At 36.8% G+C, this 20,609-nt stretch overlaps 1 protein-coding gene across 1 annotated transcript in view; it reads right to left on the bottom strand.

Moving 5' to 3' along the window:
- LOC124156137 overlaps positions 1-20,609 on the bottom strand; it is a 372,909-nt gene that overhangs the window by 340,042 nt on the left and 12,258 nt on the right. The gene's annotated exons all lie outside the window — the stretch shown is intronic.

Raw genomic sequence — 20,609 nt, forward strand, 5'->3', positions numbered from 1 at the left:
GTAGACTATCGCAAATAATGGTCAATTTGATGTTAAATGTATATTTCCTAAAGCTGAATGTCAAGTGGATGCAGCTATTGACTTTTTCCACACACCGCTAACATTGAAGACACGTAGTTACAACATCATATCTTCCTCTGACGCATAATAAGCAGGATATAGATTGTTATCAGTGACATAAGTGTGACAAAAATGAAAAAGGAATTTGAGCAATTTCCTGCATAAAAATATCCCAAAAATATCAAGCTCACCACAATTTAAATAATTCCACAGAGACTATTTCATCTTCAGTCGAGATGAAGGAAAGATAGAAGCGTATGAGGGAAAAAATAATTAAAGCGAAAAGAGGTCCAAGAGAGGGAGAAAAACATGAAGTCAAAAGTAACGTTGCAGCAAGCAAAATAATCCCCGGCTGCCGCTGATGGCCGGCAATATTAATAGTTGAAAAGAGAGATGCATGGAGTTTTTTTTAGTGAAAAACGTGCATACGCGTTTGAAACAACCAGCTGAGCGTAAAGACCTCGCGATCATCAAACCCTTGCACCAATAGCTTCGTTCGAAACTTTTTATTCATGATCTTTGTAGATATAAATTACACAGTATCCGTCGTGCGCGCATCAAGTGTCCGGTAAATCATGTAGATGGATGCTTTATGATGAAATCAACCGAAGCAGCTGCGATAAGCGAAACTATATGAAGTATTCCGAACACAAAAATATTCATGGCTGGCAGAATGAAAGCAGAACTGGTTGTATTTGAATGAGGCACAGTGGACACAAGCAAGCCGTAAAATTGGCCTGTAAAGTGCATTCACCTTTAATAACGATTCAGCTTTTCATCCTTTTTAGTTGTTTTACCGTCGAAACGCTGAATATTTCCGCGAATACTGGAAAATTCACGCATATTTCTGATACATATAAAGATATCACAGGTAAATATTGTTAACAAGGGTAGGGGAATTTCTGCACACGAAAGATTGGACGCACGCAGAGTGAATTAAAATATTTACTTTCGAACAAATATTAAAATTTCAGATGAATATTAAAGGGAATGTCTTCGCATCATCAAGTCTATATTATGTGCAAGTTATTTCCCGAGTAGAGTAGAGAAAAAGCACAGAAAGCATAAAATAAATGTGCCTTACAGAAAGAATAAAATAGAGACAAAAACAGAACGTCAACATACCACTGATGACTGCAGTTTTTTATTTGAAACCTTTGGCTAATGAAAAAAATTTGGAAATTGAAATTATTGCACTTTGTAAGGTTCGCTCGTGTTGCACAATTGGATTTCTTGGTACAGAGACATCATTTGGTGACAGACCATGTATCTAAAATTCACTGATAATCCTGCAGTATACTTGTATTAATAGAGCGAAATTGCAAAGGTCTAGAGCAACCTTTAACTGAATACTTAATTTATTAATGTCAGTATGTCTCGCGTGGGTAGTTCGATGATAGTGCATTGTGTAGATCAGAGCTATGCCGATCACAAGGTTGTATCAATCGCGTTAAAACATATATCCGTGGCCTCGTTCCATAAATTATTTATAGGGCTAATTAAGGCTAAGAATGAAACATAGTATTAATTTTCAAGTTGACGCATGGCTGGAATGATAATTCAAATGACGACTCTCGGACGACATAATTTTTAGGAATGACAGCAATGATGGGGATCACCTTCTATATCCTTCTTTTGTTACCGTTGAGTTTTCCATTACTGCATGCAAGCGAGAAATACAGTAGTAGCCAATCAGCGTACGGTATCGTACGCATATTATAGTGACGTAATTCAGCTTTATGACTGTCAACGCCGGAAGTGACTGTCTCATAATTGAAATTAATGAAATGACTGAGACAATCCTTTCTCTGTTATTCAAAAGCGTATCTGAAATGATTAATGGGTTTGTGCTAGAAAAATGACCGTAAGATGCGGGATTTAGACACCATAGTGATGTCTCATTGTTGAAATAAAGAGGATGCAGACGTTTACAGAGGTTATCTGAGGTAATAATTAGGGGAAATTATCAGGAAAATTGCTGGCAGGGATTCAAATCGTAACTCAGGTTGGGATTAATGTAGCTTTCTGCCCTGATGAAGTAAGACTTATACTATATAAGGTATATTCGTATGAGGTATTTTTAAACTCAAGAGGATGTGTATTCCTAAAATTCACTGATAACCCTGCAGTATACTTGTATTAATAGAGCGAAATTGCAAAGGTCTAGAGCAACCTTTAACTGAATACTTAATTTATTAATGCCAGTATGTCTCGCGTGGGTAGTTCGATGAAATTCGACGAGAATATTTTGAACAATCGATCATAAGATTAAGGATAATCACTCGATCAATAATTGTCTCCAAATTAGATCACTAAGAGAATATAGGAAAAATGAAATTTTAAATATTTTAACAGAGAAATGAAAGCATATTCATAGCTTGTAAGCCTTTTCCGTGTCTTTAAAATCAAGTTCACAGATAACAATTGAATTTGGTGTTAGGATCGAATTCAAAGTAGTTTCAGATTTGGAAAAATGAATATCATAACTCCTTGCGCTAAAGTTAAAAGTTTTATACCTGGTAAACCAAAAATGGACTTCAATCGATTCTTCTCAATATCATCTTTATGAGAGAGATATATTTTTAAGAGAAAAATTTACGCTATAGCCACAAAAGACATCTTCATGAACACTAAAAGTATCGTTGCTTGAAGAGGACCTTGAGGCAATGTGAAAACTGAGAATTTGGTACTATTGAGAAATCTCGACCGGGGTTAAACTCAAAGCTAAATAAATGTTAATGACTACTAATAATATTGCAACAAATTTTATAATGAGTAAATTGAAAGTGGATTTAAATCATACAATTTTGGACTTTACTAACTTGTCTTTTTATACGTTTCTCACATTGTAATGGTCACATGAACATGAGAAAATTAGAAATGCATAGGGTTTAACAACAGATTAAAGCTAAATTCAAAATAGGCATTTTTCCTAACTGCAAAAAACATATTTGATTGAAGAGGACAGAGTGGTAACGGTGCAAGCTTGTGTTAAAGAGGCGGAACGCCAGCCCGCCCTGCGGATGAAAAACAGCGGTCGGTGTTTCCCTGGGCGCAGCTGTAGGCATATGTCTCAATCGCGGGAAGCGGCGGACTCGAAACGCGAGGTCTAATCGGATCGAATGGGAGGTCGATCCCCATAAAAAGGTTGAAATGCAGACCGTTGAATCGCACATCTAGTTTCGCGAACACACCCAGAGAGAGCCCCGGGCACCGCTCCGGCGCGCCTTTTAGCGAACGCAAACTCGCAATTTTTTTCACCAATCGGCGATTTATCGCGAAAGGGAATACTTCGCACAGGAGTCCCTATACCGTTCAAAAAAAGTGGGCACTCGGTCGTGAACGAAAAACTGCATTTCGATGAAATACATTTCCTTGCCGTTTCGAACGCGATCCCGACATTGAGACGAAATATTATCGCCTATGGGAAGAGCAATGCATTTCTCCCCATTACTTGGACATGGCATCTAACTCCCATTTATTCAGGGCTCACCAGATTACTTGTGAGCACTTTAGAAAATTTACCTTCACCAAAACGGCCAAGATGATTTATAATAGACACCATGGTACAGAGCATACGCCCAATGCATCGTAACTACTATGCTATGATTCAAATACATTTTATAATTAAAGCATTTGTTGAAAATATTAATTATTAACAAAACTATTTATGTATTGAAATTTTCATTTAAATTCTACGGAAACGGCCACAAATCTCAGTATTAGGTTATAGTTTCTGCCCCCTCAATTATTAATTTGAGAAATTTCTTACACTTACTTAGTATAAGAGTTGTAATCATGAATTTCAAAGATACAGGACTGCAAATTAAGAGTTAAAGCATATGCATAAAAAAGCATTTCGGGAACTACGGAATAAAAAATCTCTTCCCGTTAATTTTGCTTTATAATGGATCAATAGTGAAACTAATTTAACTGGACATCGAATATAAGACTCATCATCTCCAATTCTTCACACACTTCCCGAAGGATACTGGATACTGAAAAGTAAGGAAGCTATTAATTAGAGCCTACAGATGGAGCATGCTTCTCTATGGAAGTGAGGCTGGGACGTTAACAGGTCAAGAGTGGAAGCATTTTAAATGTGGCGCTATCGAAGAATGAAGAAGATATAATAGATCGAGCGTGTCAATAATGAGGGAGTACTACGAAATGTGGGAGAAAAAAGTCTCTTAAAAACCCTAAGCAGAAGACGGGACAACTTAGCTGGCCACATTTTCAGGCACGATGCCCTGATGAAGACAATAGTAGAAGGACAGCCGGAAGGGAAGAAGGGCAAGGTACGGCCCCGAATGAGTTACATAGGACAGGTTATAAAGGATGTAAAAGAGAAGAGATACGTCACTATGAAAAGGCTAGCGGATAGGAGAGAGGAATGGAGAGCTGCGTCAAATCAATGTTAGGATTGTTGATTAATAATAATGATGATGACTGGATTTTGTACAGAGTGGATTTGTATCTGTATATCAAATTCCTTTTATAGTTATATCTACAAGCAATTTAACGGGATTCAGCTAAAGATAGCCTTGAAATTTAGACCTTATAACAAAAATACCTCAGAATAGCCTTGAAAATGTATATAAACAATATCTATTATGCCTACAGCTCCGATTTCATTTGGCCATGCATAACCATTGATTGCTGTCAAAAATAATTTTAAATTCGTTACATCAACATTAAACCCCCGATCTATCATTGGTAATATATTAAATTGTATTTATTTTTGTGTTACGTAAGGTTTTATTGATTGTACTTCGGTTCGGGTTTATTCCTCCAAAGTGTCATTTCTGTTTGGCTACATTAGTTTTTATATACTTTTTTTATGGAAATAATGGAAAATAATGCAACATGTTTAAAGAGAAACAGGTAGCAGGCTCACGTTGTTTAATAAATTTAAATTCGTTATTCGCCATTAGAAAAAACATTAAGCATTAATTCATGCCTCGAGATAAAATAATATTCATGGTTCGTGATTTCTCTTAAAATAATAGACGTAGCTGAATACAAGAAAGAGAAAGCTTAGGTGGAGAAAATCTAAAATAGGTAGAGAGTTTGTGAAATTCATGCGTTACAATAGAAAATAGTAATACATATCAAATAAAAACCAAGATGGCATGCTTGCATAACTGTCAAATCTTTCAGGATTTGAATTAAATCACCGAGGTTTGAAAACCACCCTTATGCATAATGAAAACCAAAGCCCTTTAGATAAATGATAAAATACATCTAAATAAAATTTCAGTTCGCAAAAAATGTTCTGTCTTACTGTCTCTGTCGGTTACATGGTTAAAAAAATAATGGTTAAAAACTTCGGATCATAAACCGATAAACTGCCATAAACTGATTTTCCTCTCACTCTGCTATTCGAAACTTGTGATGGGATCCCAGAACGAAAGTGAATACGTTAAATTATATGCATATTAATTTCATGCCTTTGAAAGGGTAAAAAGTTCTCGTTTAGGCTTTTCCACAGCTGTTTTTTTGCGAAAAAAATTTATACTGCTTTTTCTCAAAAAAACGTTTAGAAAATGTACTTTAAATGTTAGGACTTATATTTGATGGATATAATAACTGTGACAGATCCTAAATATTTAATTAACGACTGTTTGTGATTGATTAACTTCAGAGGATAATATTTAGGTTAACATTTCATAGCGTCACGTATTTACCCACGCATTCATATCCAGTAAAATCTATCCCTAAGCTTTGGGAGCAGATTAAACGCAAACGAAATACAGAGAGTGTGATAGTTAAAAACTAATGATTACATTATCATGCCCGATTTCACTTGCCTCAATAAACAAACATTTACCAAGTCCTTATAAATCAATGTTTGGTTCGTAAATAAGTCTAATCAAACTTACATTTAAATGATTTGCTTGATATTCTAAGGTGTGATCCGAAATAAAATAAAAATTAACGAACTTATCGAAAATCAAAGGTGCGATCAGTACATGCTGAGCATAACAAGAAATTTGCAAGCTAAATTTTACCTTCTGAAAAAAGAAACAAGAATGCATCAAATACGTCACCTTATACAAACTTATTAAATAAATAATAAATATTGAACTAATATAAAGAAGAAATTATGCATGTCATTTTAAGTCATTATGCCAGTTTTATGGAGCATCCGCATAACGTAAGGAAGCGGAATAAGATCTCTAATGCACTGCATGAAAGATAAAACTATGATAGCCATGAAATCAAGTGAGTAACCTTATATTATTTCGTGCTAAATCTTTAGGTCTATTCTTTGACCAAAATAGTTCATCTTTACAAGACATTCAGCTGTCTGCAGGTGGATGAATACTTTTCATACCGTACAAGTTTACTAGGTTCAATGTTAATATCACCTGATATACATTTATAATTAACCCTCATAACTTTGAGAATTCTCCTGAAATTACCTGAAATTCAAATTTAAAAATATATGGTGAATACACCATGTAAAAAATTGTAGAAGACAATATTGCAAATAAATTTATAGAAGCGAAAATTTTATCTAGCCTTTTTGTTCATTCATCGTAGTTAAATCTTTCGCGGCTCACGTTGATAAAATTTGACCAAGGGTTGCATGAATACTGCTAGAATTCCATTCGCTTCTCTACTCAACATCAACTACTCTTGCATTTTCATTTCTCTAACGTATACGTGTTTCAATTGACTCTTATAAGGGATCAGAATTCTTTTCATCCACTTTCCTCTTTCCTCTTCCACACATTCCTGCGTCAATTATTACTGCCCTACATGCTCTATTTTCAATTATCGCGACAGGAATTTATCTATCCTCGTCATATTTTTATGAATTTCGCCGTAAATAATCGCGCGGGAATTTGCCATGTCTCCTCCGCAGATTCAGACTGAGAGAATGAGAGAAGAATAGATAGTTGAAAATGGATAAAGATTCCCTCATTGAAACTGGACGATTGCAGGTTGTTTTGAGATGGATTTAGTAAGAAGTGAGGGGGAAGGCTACTGATGCGTTAACACACAGTCTGCCATTTCAGTTGCCATAGATCGTTTGACCGATAAGCATCGCGGCTCGCATTCAAAGCCTTTTATCAAAATGATGGACGCTTTGAACAAACGCGTCGAGATTTTCGTCATTTAAGTATTGCGTGTAACCGGTCAGTTCTGTAAGTTTTAAAAACCGATCCACTCAATGAACCATCAATGCTCTAAGACCAAGACTTCCAGAGGAGTTGGCGGCAATATCTGTCAACGTGCTACGAGAGGTCCAGGCCGGGCTGCGAGAATGCCTTAACTGTGATGGTGGACACTTCCAAAAATATTATTTTAGTTTTTTTATTCAAAATAACTGTTTGTGTGCATTCAGTTCATTACTAAACAGTATTTAAAAAAAGTTTTTTCAACAACATACTGTTTCACTGGCGTATCTTATACATATAAAAGAAATCTGTGGTCATCGACGACGCAACTGCGACGAAGTGGGCGGAAATCGGAAAAAATCCGGCCAAAATTACGAACTGGCTTTTTTTTTAGATAGATACTTGAAACTCCGTATCCGTAAACTCAAAAATGATTGAAATTTATGGTAATGCACTTGATTTAACGTGGTTCTCACCCGTTACTGAGATAAAGAGGCTAAAGTGTCATAAAATTACTGTAAAAATGCCCGTGTTAAATTTTCACTGAAAATCTCCCGGAGTAAGTAGATGTTGAAACTTCAATACGGCCATGATAACAGATAACATAGTTTTTTATTCCATAAGAACTCATCTTTAACTTCAACATCTGCTTTGGAATTTTTTTGGAGCTTTTTAATGGAAATTTTCTTACACTTGAGCCTCTGTATCTCAGTAACGTTGTGAGAACCATATCTAATGAAGTTCTTTGCCGTGGAGTTCAATTATTTTTGAGTTTACATGCGGAGTTTCAATTTTTTATCTAAAAAAAGCCAGTTTGTAATTTTTACCGGCTTTTTGCTATTTCCGCCCACTGTGCGCCGCGGCGATGTATTCAGGTATGCAGTGTACACCGGGAAGGTGACTCTGGACAATTTTCCTGCACAGGTTATTTTCCCTCCCACGACAACTGGCGTCCAACTCAAAAATCATCCGATTCCCTCCACTTTCTCCCTGCGCCTTTGATTAACTCCCATGGGATGGCGCTGAATAACCTGTCACTCGGACCGGATTGCTCGTGACGCGGGCGCCATAAAGGGAGGGTCCAGGGACAGAAGCGCCTGGCAAAGCCCCATGCGGAACACCGCGAGTTGGCGTAGATCTCCCATTTGGTATACGACCAGGAACATTCGACACCGCCCCCGCTGCATTGAAAACACGACGCCCAGTGGAAATCCGCAGCTTAAATCAATGAAGCCATTGATTCAAGTTATAGAGCCAGTATAATTAGGGGATATAAGGTTATCCATAGATACACTTGGGAGGTATTCATGGACAACCCTCTCCACGAGGCCACCTGTATGGAACTTCATTCAGGTCATCACAGTCATACCTTCATTAAATTCGCCATTTATTTCTCCCTTACTAAAACTTGTTCCTTCAAAGTACTAATGCTATTCTCCCTCATTACTTGCTTCATGTCCTTAATTCTAGGCCTCGAGGACTTATCTTCCTACTTTACCCTCATGGCATACATCACGTAACTAAGTAGCAAATGTATGAGACGAGACAAATTTCAGTTTATAAAATTAACATTGGATTTAATAAATAATAAGTAAAAAAAACTCAAGAAGAAAATACAATTTCTGCGATAATATTTCCACTGAAAGCTAATGCTAGTTTATAGGAATAGAATCCTGGTTATATTTTTCAAAACAGTGAAGTAAAATATGAACCAACTAAAATCATGGTTACATGTACTACATTGTTTAGCATAAATTAATCTGGTTAGATTCACTGCTCTCTCGATTTCAATGCTTTCATGAATAAATTTTGCGAAAAACATGGCATGGGACACTGGACTTAATACTGTGATACTTGAATAGAACCAAATCTGCTGTTTGGAAAAATACAGGCATTTCAATAATTGAAATATAAAATAAACATTAAAGATGATAAAGAGACAAGCATTAAGGACATGTAAGGAAGCAGTGGCGTAACTAGGAATATGCTTCAGGGGGTAGGATGGCCTGAGGTGGCGACCCCTCAGCCAAAATCTGGGAAAAGTTTTGAAAAATAACATGCATCGAAGTACATTTTACATAATTTTGGCAATAAAAGTTTAACTTTAAGCAAATGTAGTCATTACATATCAAAACTAGACAATAGTTAAAAATATTTTTATTTTCACTAATGCTTTCACTAATCTATACCCTCATCCTCCCATAGTTACGCCACTGTTAGGAAGGACACCAGGAAGAAGAATATGAGGGAATCTAAGGAACTAGCTTGAGTTTGTATTACTAGAATGGAAAAAAATACTAGAGCTATAATGGATAAGTTGATCTGCTTTAACATTATTAAAACGGTATCCCGAGGATAAAAAGACCTCTTCTACGATATCATCAATATGTAACTTTTTGCACGAAGGTGAACAATAGATTCAAAGATGCTTAGTAGAGATACTCAAGGCCCCTTTAAAAGACAATAGGCAGATAAGGCTCTTAATGGCCCTGCAACTTAACTCCCTCGATGCGGAAGAAAATCAATCAACCCCCCACTACCCGTCTACAATCTCTTTGAAATCGCTCTCTTAAATCCCACCCCTGCTTCCTCCGCTTCCTCCTTATCCACGGGCCACTCGTATCATCCCCAATTATCTGTCGCCTTCTTCTCCGCTTTCTCGACTGCCCATCGCCTTTAATCCGTAGGCTCTCACGAAATTTGTCCTCCCTCCGGCAACCACTCTATCCCGCTTTCTCGCAGCACCTTCCTCAATCCCTCTTAATCTCCAAACCTCCGCAATCCACCGCCACTGTTCGTATCCGTTCATCTCTTTGCCTCGCTCACTTCATGAATTTTCCATTAAAAGAACCACCCCTTGTCTTTTGTCACATAATGCTCACAGATCCTGATTCTTCCACCTCACACATTTCCTCCCCCTCAACGGCCTATCTCAAGAGTCCCATCTCGACAAATTCCCTCGATTGAAGAATCACTTGTCTCACGAATGCCATCCACTCGCCATCGAGATATTCATCCACTTTGCATTTACGGAAACGTCTCTATCCATAGGTGGATCAAAAGTTGTTGCCGGGTAATCCTCTGTCACAATCCACTCATAATTATAGTTCCAACTGGACTTTTATTCGAAATTACTTGGCATTTACAATGTCCTCACAGTTTATTTAAATGTGATGGGTAAAGCATTGAATTGCATTAAACACCAATGACATTGATAAATTTCTTCCATAAATTAAGTCAGATACCCAATTTTTGGTGGCCACACTCAATACGCAAATGCGTATTAAGGCTCTAATTCTTTAAAAGAGAAATAAGAAAGGATTGCTAAGAAGAGATTCTTTGCCATTCGGAGGGATTGAAGATATTGTGTTAGTGTTATTGATATTCTAGTCCTTGGGGAAAGACTATCCAAGGATATTGCATAGTGAGAATGATACTTGAATATGAGACCACCGATAGTATTAATATATGGTAATAACATGGCTTACCTCTCCTCATCACATTCATGGATCCTATTGCCTTTAGCTTTTTAGCAGTTTGCCGAGTAAACTTCCAATAATCTCGGATTTCGGCAACCACAAACTGAATGCACCGTCAACATTACCTATTACCAATATATCCACATTTCAACCCTTGAATTATCCACTCTCAATTTTAATTCTAACTGAACTTTTACTCCCACTGCCTTTAACTTCCACTTTTATTGAATTTAGCAAATTTCCATTCCACTTTCAGTCCGTTTTTATTGACTTTAGCAAATAATGGCAACAGTGGTTTTGTACTCAAAGGATACTTTCAAATTTCACCACTCATAGAAAGTGGACTAGCAAAATTCTAATAAATATTTTAATTTCTCCATAAATTATTCGAAATTCTATGCACATTTTTTCACGTAACTATTGACCTTGTTTCCGAAATTCATATTTAAATAACTCGTAGATCTTTCGTACACAAGGACGTAAGTCACCATACATAAATTGGCGGACATTTCAGGCAGTTGTACAACCAGCCTAAGCTCACAGCATCTACTCTCAAAACTAAAAGTTGCACCAAACATATTTGCCTAATTTCTTTCCTTCAATAACTTACCTACAAATTGCTTTTATCGCAACTAAGGTGGCTTTCACCACATACTTTCGGTTCTTTGAGTTTACCCTCGATTGAGTCTACCTAAGTTTCCTGTGCTAGGCATTTTTCGGGGTCAATTTTTCCTTAAAGGAAAAGGGAGTCCAGAAATAATGAAAAAGAATGCGAGGACGTTTTCGTGAGCACGTGCGGCAGATTGGACCAATGGGACATGACAGGCGAAATGGAGAAAGGTAGAGCGACTTTTAATGCGAAAAGAATGAGCACAGGAGTAGGAGAAGGAAGAGAGATTGCTCAGCAGACGCTAGGATCCTCACGAACGAAAAAATCCCGCAACCGAGAACCACATAGATTAAGATGTACGATTTAGAAAAGCAATAAATACTTCACCTTCTAAAGGATACTCTATCATAGGCAATGACAACAAAAACGCTGGGGATAAACATTTGGGGTTCTCGGCATCTGCAATGAAACCATTTTTAGTACGCAGGTTATAGTTCACTTTTGTTTCCATTACAACCATCTAAAACATTTTACGCAAAAAAAACATGACTAGTAAAGGGAAAAATAGTAAAGAGATCTAAGCTTCATTGGCAACATAATGGACTAGCCTTTAGAACTCTATATACAGTCGTTTAGGCCATTAGGAAAACCTTTAACGACATGACAATATCAAATTGTGAACATAAATCATAAAATATTATATCATATACTGTAAGTAAACATGTAATACAATATATATAATACATGTAATATATAATGTATGTATGTAATATATAATGTAATACATGTAATAATACAATATATATATGGAATACATGTAATACATAATGTAAACAACAATAATGTAAACATTATTTTTGCAATGGATTACGTTATTTTCAGATTCACTCCGCGTCACTGGATTTCCGCTCCCTTCCATAAATTTTTATTATAAGTATTATTGATGAATGACTCCATTCCAACACCAAATACAGTTCCAAAATTCAATCCAACAAAGTGCTCTCTCAATCTAAACATGCTGCTCTAGGTAACGTGAATTAGTGAACGCATTTGATTCGTACCTCAAACCATCATAAAAATAACCCAGAGAGGAAACTTGAGTGGCGGAATTTATAATTCAATCGCATCAAACGAGATTGTTAAGAACTGCAATACTTTTTTGATGAAGATAAGGGGTCATTCTAGTCAAACGAACTATTCAACAAGCTTTGAGGCTATAATAACTGTCCTGATTCAAAATGCTGCTCTCTCAATCTTCACTCAGACAAAACAATTAACTAGAAGAATTCATTCACACGGTTAAAAGCAAAGGTTACATCGCACTGCAAACTAAATTCAGGATTTTGTAACTGGGAGACAATATATAACAGTACTACGAGCAAATAGCAGTCGCATTGCGTATATACAGTATGGTTGAAACGTGGAGGAACCTGAATGTACAGAGCTCCAGCGAGCGGAGGGGAAAGTCCTGGTGGGCAGGCGAAGTGCTTCGGACTAAGTAAAGCACAGCCCTTGAATGGAGTCAAATGGAGTCAAAGCCTAAGTAAAGTAAGTGGACATTTTAGCCACACCTCTGTGTGGTGATACGTCTTTTAAATAGACTCGACCATTCCCAAAACCAACGCTTGCGGATGGGCCACAAAGTTTGAAACGAAACGTACATGTAATTTTTCCGAAATAATAGAGCAAAATCTGTAACGCTTCAGAAGATTCATTTTAAATGCTTCCATCTAAGTTTTTCCTGCAATTCTCGATGCATTTTTAGTAACTTTTAAGTAGTAACTTTTTCTTGAGTCATCTGGATAGATTATGTTGATGTTCAGGATTTCTCCTTTAAAAAGTGAAAAAAGTATTATAATTTCGGATTCGCACCCTCCCAGAACTTTACCGCGACGACCGCGCACGGTATAGACCTACTCGGCCACGGTGCGACGTATTGGTAAGAGATATACTGCGAGTATATAAATATATGAATCTAAAGATAGGAAAAACCCTGCCTAGGAGCCCGAAAGGAAACACTCCGACGGCCCAACGTCATTGTGGACGTGATTTACACCAGTACATTCCATCCGCTAATCTTAATTCTGATTCGGCTCATGCTCCTGCAGTTTGACTCCAGCTTCTGTAGCTAGGTCGCGTCCACCTACGTCCTCGTCGACTCTTGGTGGCATACGAGCGACGGATGCTGGTCGCTTTATGTGCCAACCTCACAAGTTTTCACGACCCAGCCCCATCAGTTAAGTGGGACTCCTGGGTGTCTAAATACTTTTGAAAACGATAGTACTTAACACTGATGGAAACGCTTTTGATCTCCAAATTTTCATTCAGCGAAAAGTGTAACACAACCGCATGAGATGTCCTCATATAACCCTCGAGGATACCGATAGGGTGAGGAAGGATTGAGCAACTTGATCCCTTGATAACCTTATGGCTGCCCGCCTCTCCCTCCAGTAAACCTCCCATCCCTCCACACCTCCCACGGAACCACGCTGCCCTGCGGTCCCTTTGTCGCCATGCTAACCTTTGCAAAGCCCCAACCATCTCTTAGAAAAAAATATTCTCTCTCCCCATCTACTTCTCCCAACCGCTGTACAGTTTTTCTTTCACAATAAATCAAGAAAACCTGCGGTTAATTCCAAGTGGGAGACAATTCCAAGGTGAAAATGGTACACAACATCTCTTGAATTGCATTGCAAGTTCTATCTTATTCACATGGCTTTTCGCACGGACCCGTGGTTCTTTAAATCTTCATTGAAAAATTATGGACCTGCCTTCAAATAAATAAAACACAATAACAATCCAATATTTTCATGGTTATGGACATAAAATGATAGCATTATCACTTTCAAGTGAAGGAAAAATTATCCCTAAAAATATTTCATGCTAAACGTCAAATATTTCATTTCGTTCGTTATAATAGCCAAAATGCTACCTTTTCAATAGTCCAAACTTCCATAGCCCAAAAAATATTGGACATTGCGATTGTGGAGGATATTGAAATCCACTATGAGTATTTAGAATAAGATTTCTGATGGGTTTCAGTTATTCCCGAATAATTAATTTAGCGCTATTGTGTACAAGTGATAAATATTCCATACGAATATATTGATCAAATTTTCTCCAAGCACTGAATTAATCATTTAAAAATTGCCTCCTATCTAACTCTTCGTAAACAAGCAAAAATTGTAAATAACTGAGCAACTAATACTATTCCACCTTACGGTAAGATATACTCTGTATTGCAGGAATAGGCTCATATTATCCAGGAAAGTAGAAGCCAAAATGATGGCAAAGACTTCAAAAAAGCTGCAAAACAATCGACATTTAATAGGGGTTAAAAAAATTAGCTATTATTAAAAGATATGTAGCTAATAACTCTAAAGGTGGTAGATCAGTCATCATGATAGGTGTAACGAAATACGGTTTATAGGCCTAAACTCAAAGTTGTCCAAGTGCATTCATTGCCAAACGAAGGAATTTGAGGGCTCAGTATATTTGAATTCAACGCAAAAACCTAACACGAAGCCTTCTTAAGTGCAAAAAACGAAAGATAGGACGGATAAAGAAGTTATTGATCCAATTTAAGGAGACTTTAGCTCTTAAGTTATCACTTATCGCACTTCCTATCTCAGAGAAACGTCACAGGGAGGCAATGACCCACATGAATTTTTAAGCGTGAAACTTACGTTGCATTGGCTCCATGTTGTCCCTTTTAATAAACCAATATGGGACAAACTAGGAATTTTTTTACTTTTTTAAGTATTTAATAAAAAGAAACAAAAAATGCTAAATAGCTGAATAGAGATGTTTTGGAATAACAGATCAAGAATTAGAGTTAAGTATTTACTCAGCACTAACTTGGTCGTAATGAAAATTTTATGCACCGGTATTTGAAAATTCGAGGCCATAATTTCCAAAGGATTAATGTAAGCTTTCAGTGATTTTAAACTCGGCCCATTCCATTCAACTTTAAAACATTACCACTGATAAAAATTCGGAAATATATTAATGAAAAAGATCGTATTCAAGCAATTCAACTGCAATACAATACCGAATTCTCATCGGGGCCGAATAATTTAGTAATCTCCATACAATTTTACACCAACGCGTTAGAATGTTATATCTCTCATTAACCGCTTCTTCATTAATTATTTCAACGTTACTACGAACTGTGTACTATATGTGTCAACCTTTATTTCAACTCAATGGTGATGATGATTAAATCATATCTATTCGAGCACTATGCATAATTTCGAGCACTCTCTCATCAGGGAATTGGATGCGAGATAAAAAATGCGATGCTGTATGAAGAAATGTTTAAGTCAGCAACAATGATCCACAAAAATTGAATTATATAAGCAAATATTAACTTATCCAAAGATCTGAATTACAAACCAACCACCTCTTGTCCTCACAGCGAATTATAAACTTAAAAGGCGCTATCCCGAAGCTAGACATTTTTCGGCAGCTAACGACCTCTGACTCTTGCTTTTTATTTTGGTTCACTCTGTGATCTCACATACTACAAGGAGTTAAATTCCCTAACAGAAGTAAATAAAGTAAAAATATTGAAAGGAAGGCGAGAAAAAACGGTGGGTCAACTAATAAAAACAGAGTAGTATCAACAATATGATAAGAACAGGGATAGATATAGCAGGGCTAATGGGAGACAGAATATTAAATAGGATGAAAATTATATCCTGGTATGGAATAAGTGTTGGAAAAGATACGAGACAGCAAAGGGGGGGAATCAAAACCTCGTCCACAGAACTTAGGCCCCTTTTAGGGAATAAGTAAGGTTAATAGGCCGCAATACAATGCCTACCCATGCGTTCGTCGCATGTTATTGATGAAATAATCCGCCGTTTCACAAAATGAAGCAAATGGCAAGCACTTCATTATGATACCCTCTCCCCATACTTATTTATCAGTTTCTCTCATCCCGCAGGAGACCTACAACTCCTTGCCTTATACCTATGGAGAACCTTCTACGGCATTATGTACATGATGCTTTCGCCGATAACTTGGAAAACTACCCTATCCTTGGGCAAAAGGAACTACCTCAGAAGTTCTTGATTGCTTTCTGAGACATGCCTGAGGGTCATGCATAAGAGGATTTTGTCGTTCGAATAAAACAGGAGCAGTCAGAAAAACAGCATTTCCGCTCACTACAACGCGAAAAATAAGATGATATGGAGATCGTCTTTCACATTCTGGTTTTCCGAGACCATACTTGCTTTCCAATTCTATGTTTTTGAGGCTCTGTTATTACCTAGAAATAACAAAAATGCTACTCTATGTAAACGACTTTTTCAGTTTCATTGTAACCGGTACACCCACGATAGGAATCGACTTTTAAGGTATAAAGACTAAATTTTATATTTTAATCACCGAAAAAATGAAAACATTCATCTTTATATCACACAATGTACATTACATGTTTTTTTTGGAGTAGTTAAGCATGTGAATAGCATTTCGTTGTTTTAATTCTCATGTTACCAATAACCATACGATAGTCTACTTCCACCAATATTAATTTATAAAAAAATTAAAGTAGAAATATATAATTCTCTTAATCCACTGATGAAACTTCTCACCACGAAAATAATTAATTAACCATGCTATATACATCTTTTGTTTAAGGTTATACAATTATGAAATTGACGGGAGCTCTAATTTCTGCCGGACCAAAATATATGATATAATGCTTTTCAGTCCATGAATCATGAAATTAAAATGAAAAAAAATGAATTTAAATTCCATACTAAAAAACACATGAAATTTTCATTTTCGAGGAGCATTCATCATACACTGCCCTTCTGCTGACATTTATAGACATGAAGAGATCAACAGTGGATTTTCGCTGAAGTAAAGCTACGAAACGACCCATTGTCATGCTTCAATAATAAAAGATTAATCCACATTAAAAGCTTAAATTAACTCCATTTCAATCGAAGCAAAGCGTTTAAACTAGATTCATCCATGTATTTGGTTCATTTCATCATGATTAAATTTATATAATAAATAAATATAATAGATAAAATTTTATCAAGACTTAGACACATATAATGACACATTTTAACACAATAATAATAAAAGTTAGACATGACCTTGCATTATTTCCAGTGAATTTATTTCCGTCCTAAACGTTTCTTTGCCACAACGTTTTATCAAGTGCACTCCATAACGTTGTTTTAACAGCGAAACGCGTCGTGTGAAAATATATTCAACATTGAAATTTCTTATTTAACTAATATTCATAACTTCCACCACATCGTGTCACATAGATTATGTCACACGATAATAATGATAATCAAAGGAAGTACCGGAAAACTATGTTCCCAAAAATTTGTATCGATAAGAAAAACACATTTTCTTGACTATTTATGGGCAAAAACAAATTTAACGCTCATTGATGCAAAAGACAACTGAAAATTGGCAAGAGAGCACGATGGGAATCGTCATGTTTTTAAAAAACTTGCACATTAAACAAGCTCAGAGTGGCCACTTTTTTTCCGCAATTTGATATTTTTGGCTTTCCGAAAAATGCATTGAAATTTTTGGGGTAGGTATTTTAAGGCATTTGGATAACTTATATTACTTAAAAGCACGTAAAAATTTTTTGTTTCATTTATAAACAAAAATAGAGCATATTAATATGCAATTTTTTTATATGTACTTTGAATTATTTTTTTAAGGAATTGCAGACGATAAAGTTCTTGGTCGAGGAAAAAGTACAGAAATAGAATGCCAAAGTGATCTATACGCAGTGAACGCGCAATTTCGAATTTTCGAAAAATGCGGAAAAATCCCCGCTTAGCGTACAACTAAGGGTTAAAACTATCTTTGCATGCTCCACCGTGAGGATAAGTTAGGCATAGTTCGCTCTCTCTTTGTTTCTTTTCTCGGTTAGGTAATATACTCGATACACTCCCGGTGGGAACATTTAAACCTAATTGCTGCATCATAGTCTTTTCCACCTGGAAATTTCTTCCGGCCGTACAGAACAGGCCATACGTGATCCCCAAGGTACTCAGCGTGGAAACGGAGCTAAGAGAGAATCATCGTTCATATGCGAAAATGGCTTGAAAGGGACGGGTAAGCGTGGGTACAAAGTGGGAAGCAAAAACGTTAAGGACCGCCATTACAGTAATATAATCCCTTTTTTTTACACTTTTCATTTCCTCTTCTCCCATTCTTTTTACCTCAATAGAAAAGATGGCCCACCACAAGCCTAAAATGGTCGCCAGAAAAAAACGCTCTTATGGGATGAAAAAAATTATCACCGTCCGACGCGACGGGGAACAGTCGGAATGAAATGCGGAAAGAATTTCGCGGCAGCACAGGTGAGAGGAGAGAAAAAGCGCTTAAGAATTGACCGCTCCTTTGCGGGGACGCCTTTTCGCTGCCACGATCCACTCAAGCGGGGAATCCGTTTTACCCCAACGAAGATTGTGTTCATTGCAAGCAGCCTTTTTTTAAAATTTTAGCTCTGTATTCTCGAATAAATATCTAATTATTTTCCCAGGAAAAGTGTACTCTCATCGCAATTCTAGATTAATGGCGTTAACTTGTTGAGCTTTCAAATATTAAGTACGCAGCCATCTCGGGTTAGTTTGGCTATCTAGTTTTTGACCAGACTGCCCTACCTTGAACTCTGGAGTCCAGCCCGATTCTCGTATGAATTTTTCATCGCCACAGACTTTAGATCATCTCTCATCATCTCGAAAAATAACTCATTTCCTCTTTGCTTCTTCCTAATAATCTTGACCGGGATTTGAACCTGGTGTCACGAATTTGGCCGGCTGTTATACCAACAAATCGATATGAATACCAAACAACGAAAATACCTAATTATTTTCCTTTGCGGAATTTTAGCACTTAAACGTACACTTTTCGGTGAATACGTCAACGGATTCCTCTTCTATCGTGTCCGTGGACATTTTTAATGTGTTCGTACACGACTGAATCATGTCCGTAGATAGCGCAAAGGTAAAAATAAAAATAAAAACAGTGTAAAAATTATAAACGATATCTGCCACTTACGTCATTAGATTGTACGAATGACAAACTGTAAATGCACAACATTAGTTCATGCATAGAGAGAACTTAATTTTTTTGTAAGTTAGCCTCTAAAACATCCACACCGCTGGCTGCGATTATTTTCAAGAAATGTGGAAACTAAAGTTGGCTCGTACTTTTACGCGGTTTTGATTGCATGACTCTATGTCTGAAATTCACCGCGCCTAGATTCTATCTGCGACGATAGTCTCACTGGTATCTGCTAGTGCCTACAGGTGGGGTGGAAACTTGAAATGAAGATGCTGGTTGGAATACCAGTGAAACGCTTGAGACGGACTCAATGTAGACGCAGTAAAAACCTAGATAAAACGGTGTCATCCTCCGCGTATTTTAAAAGAATACCATCAAATGAAGGATATTTGATACTTAACTCAGGAACCATATGGATACATTTTCTACGTAAATCTTAACACCTATTCGCTTCTTGGGTATATATGGAGTCCGGTCATTCTCCCAAAAACGTGCATTTTCCACAGGCAAAATTACAAAAAATTAATTTCTCTTAATATAAGAACCGAAATTGTGTAATTCTAGAGCGCGGAAAAAAAGTCTTTCGACTTTTTGTAAAAGTGGGACTTTTGTGGTTTTAAATACAAATCTTCGCCAATCTCATTAAATAAAACCGTTTTTAATGATTTTCTTAGAGACTTTTAGGGACTTTTTTGATGTGGCGTGACTTTTCCGATTAAAAGAGACTTTTATGGGACTTTTTATTGAAAATACTTGCCAAAGTTAATATTTGGCTGTTGTTACCACACTTGTTCAACTTTGTGTCGGACAAATCTGGTTAATTATGCGGTGCATACTACACGAAGTAGATATTTACCGTAAAATGTAAGCTACTAACAATTGCTGACGCGGAATTTTATTAATAGCTCCGGAAACTGCAATGAATTCTTTCGATTACTCCACCGTTCATGAAGTAAACCCATGCAGTGCTTCAACCCGAAGGTTGTTTGGTTATGTGAGGGTAGAGCTCACCACGTACTTATCCAATTGCATGTTAAATTCTCATATTGTTTCTTTCCCTGGGCCACCTCACCCTTTTTTTGCTAAGGGTGTCCAGAGACTTCACAAAGGGACATTATGAACCAACTTATTTGAACCCGGGTGGTCTGCTGACAAGGGGACAGCGCTACACTGTATGCTAGCTATCTATCTATGCATGCTATCTACACTCTACTTTTTTGCAGGAGATTAGTGAAAAAATGAATAAATTTAGTGGAAATTCAAATATATGAAAGGTTATCA

The sequence above is a fragment of the Ischnura elegans genome, chromosome 3, assembly GCF_921293095.1.
Source record: "Ischnura elegans chromosome 3, ioIscEleg1.1, whole genome shotgun sequence".
NCBI classification, from domain to species: Eukaryota; Metazoa; Arthropoda; class Insecta; order Odonata; family Coenagrionidae; genus Ischnura; species Ischnura elegans.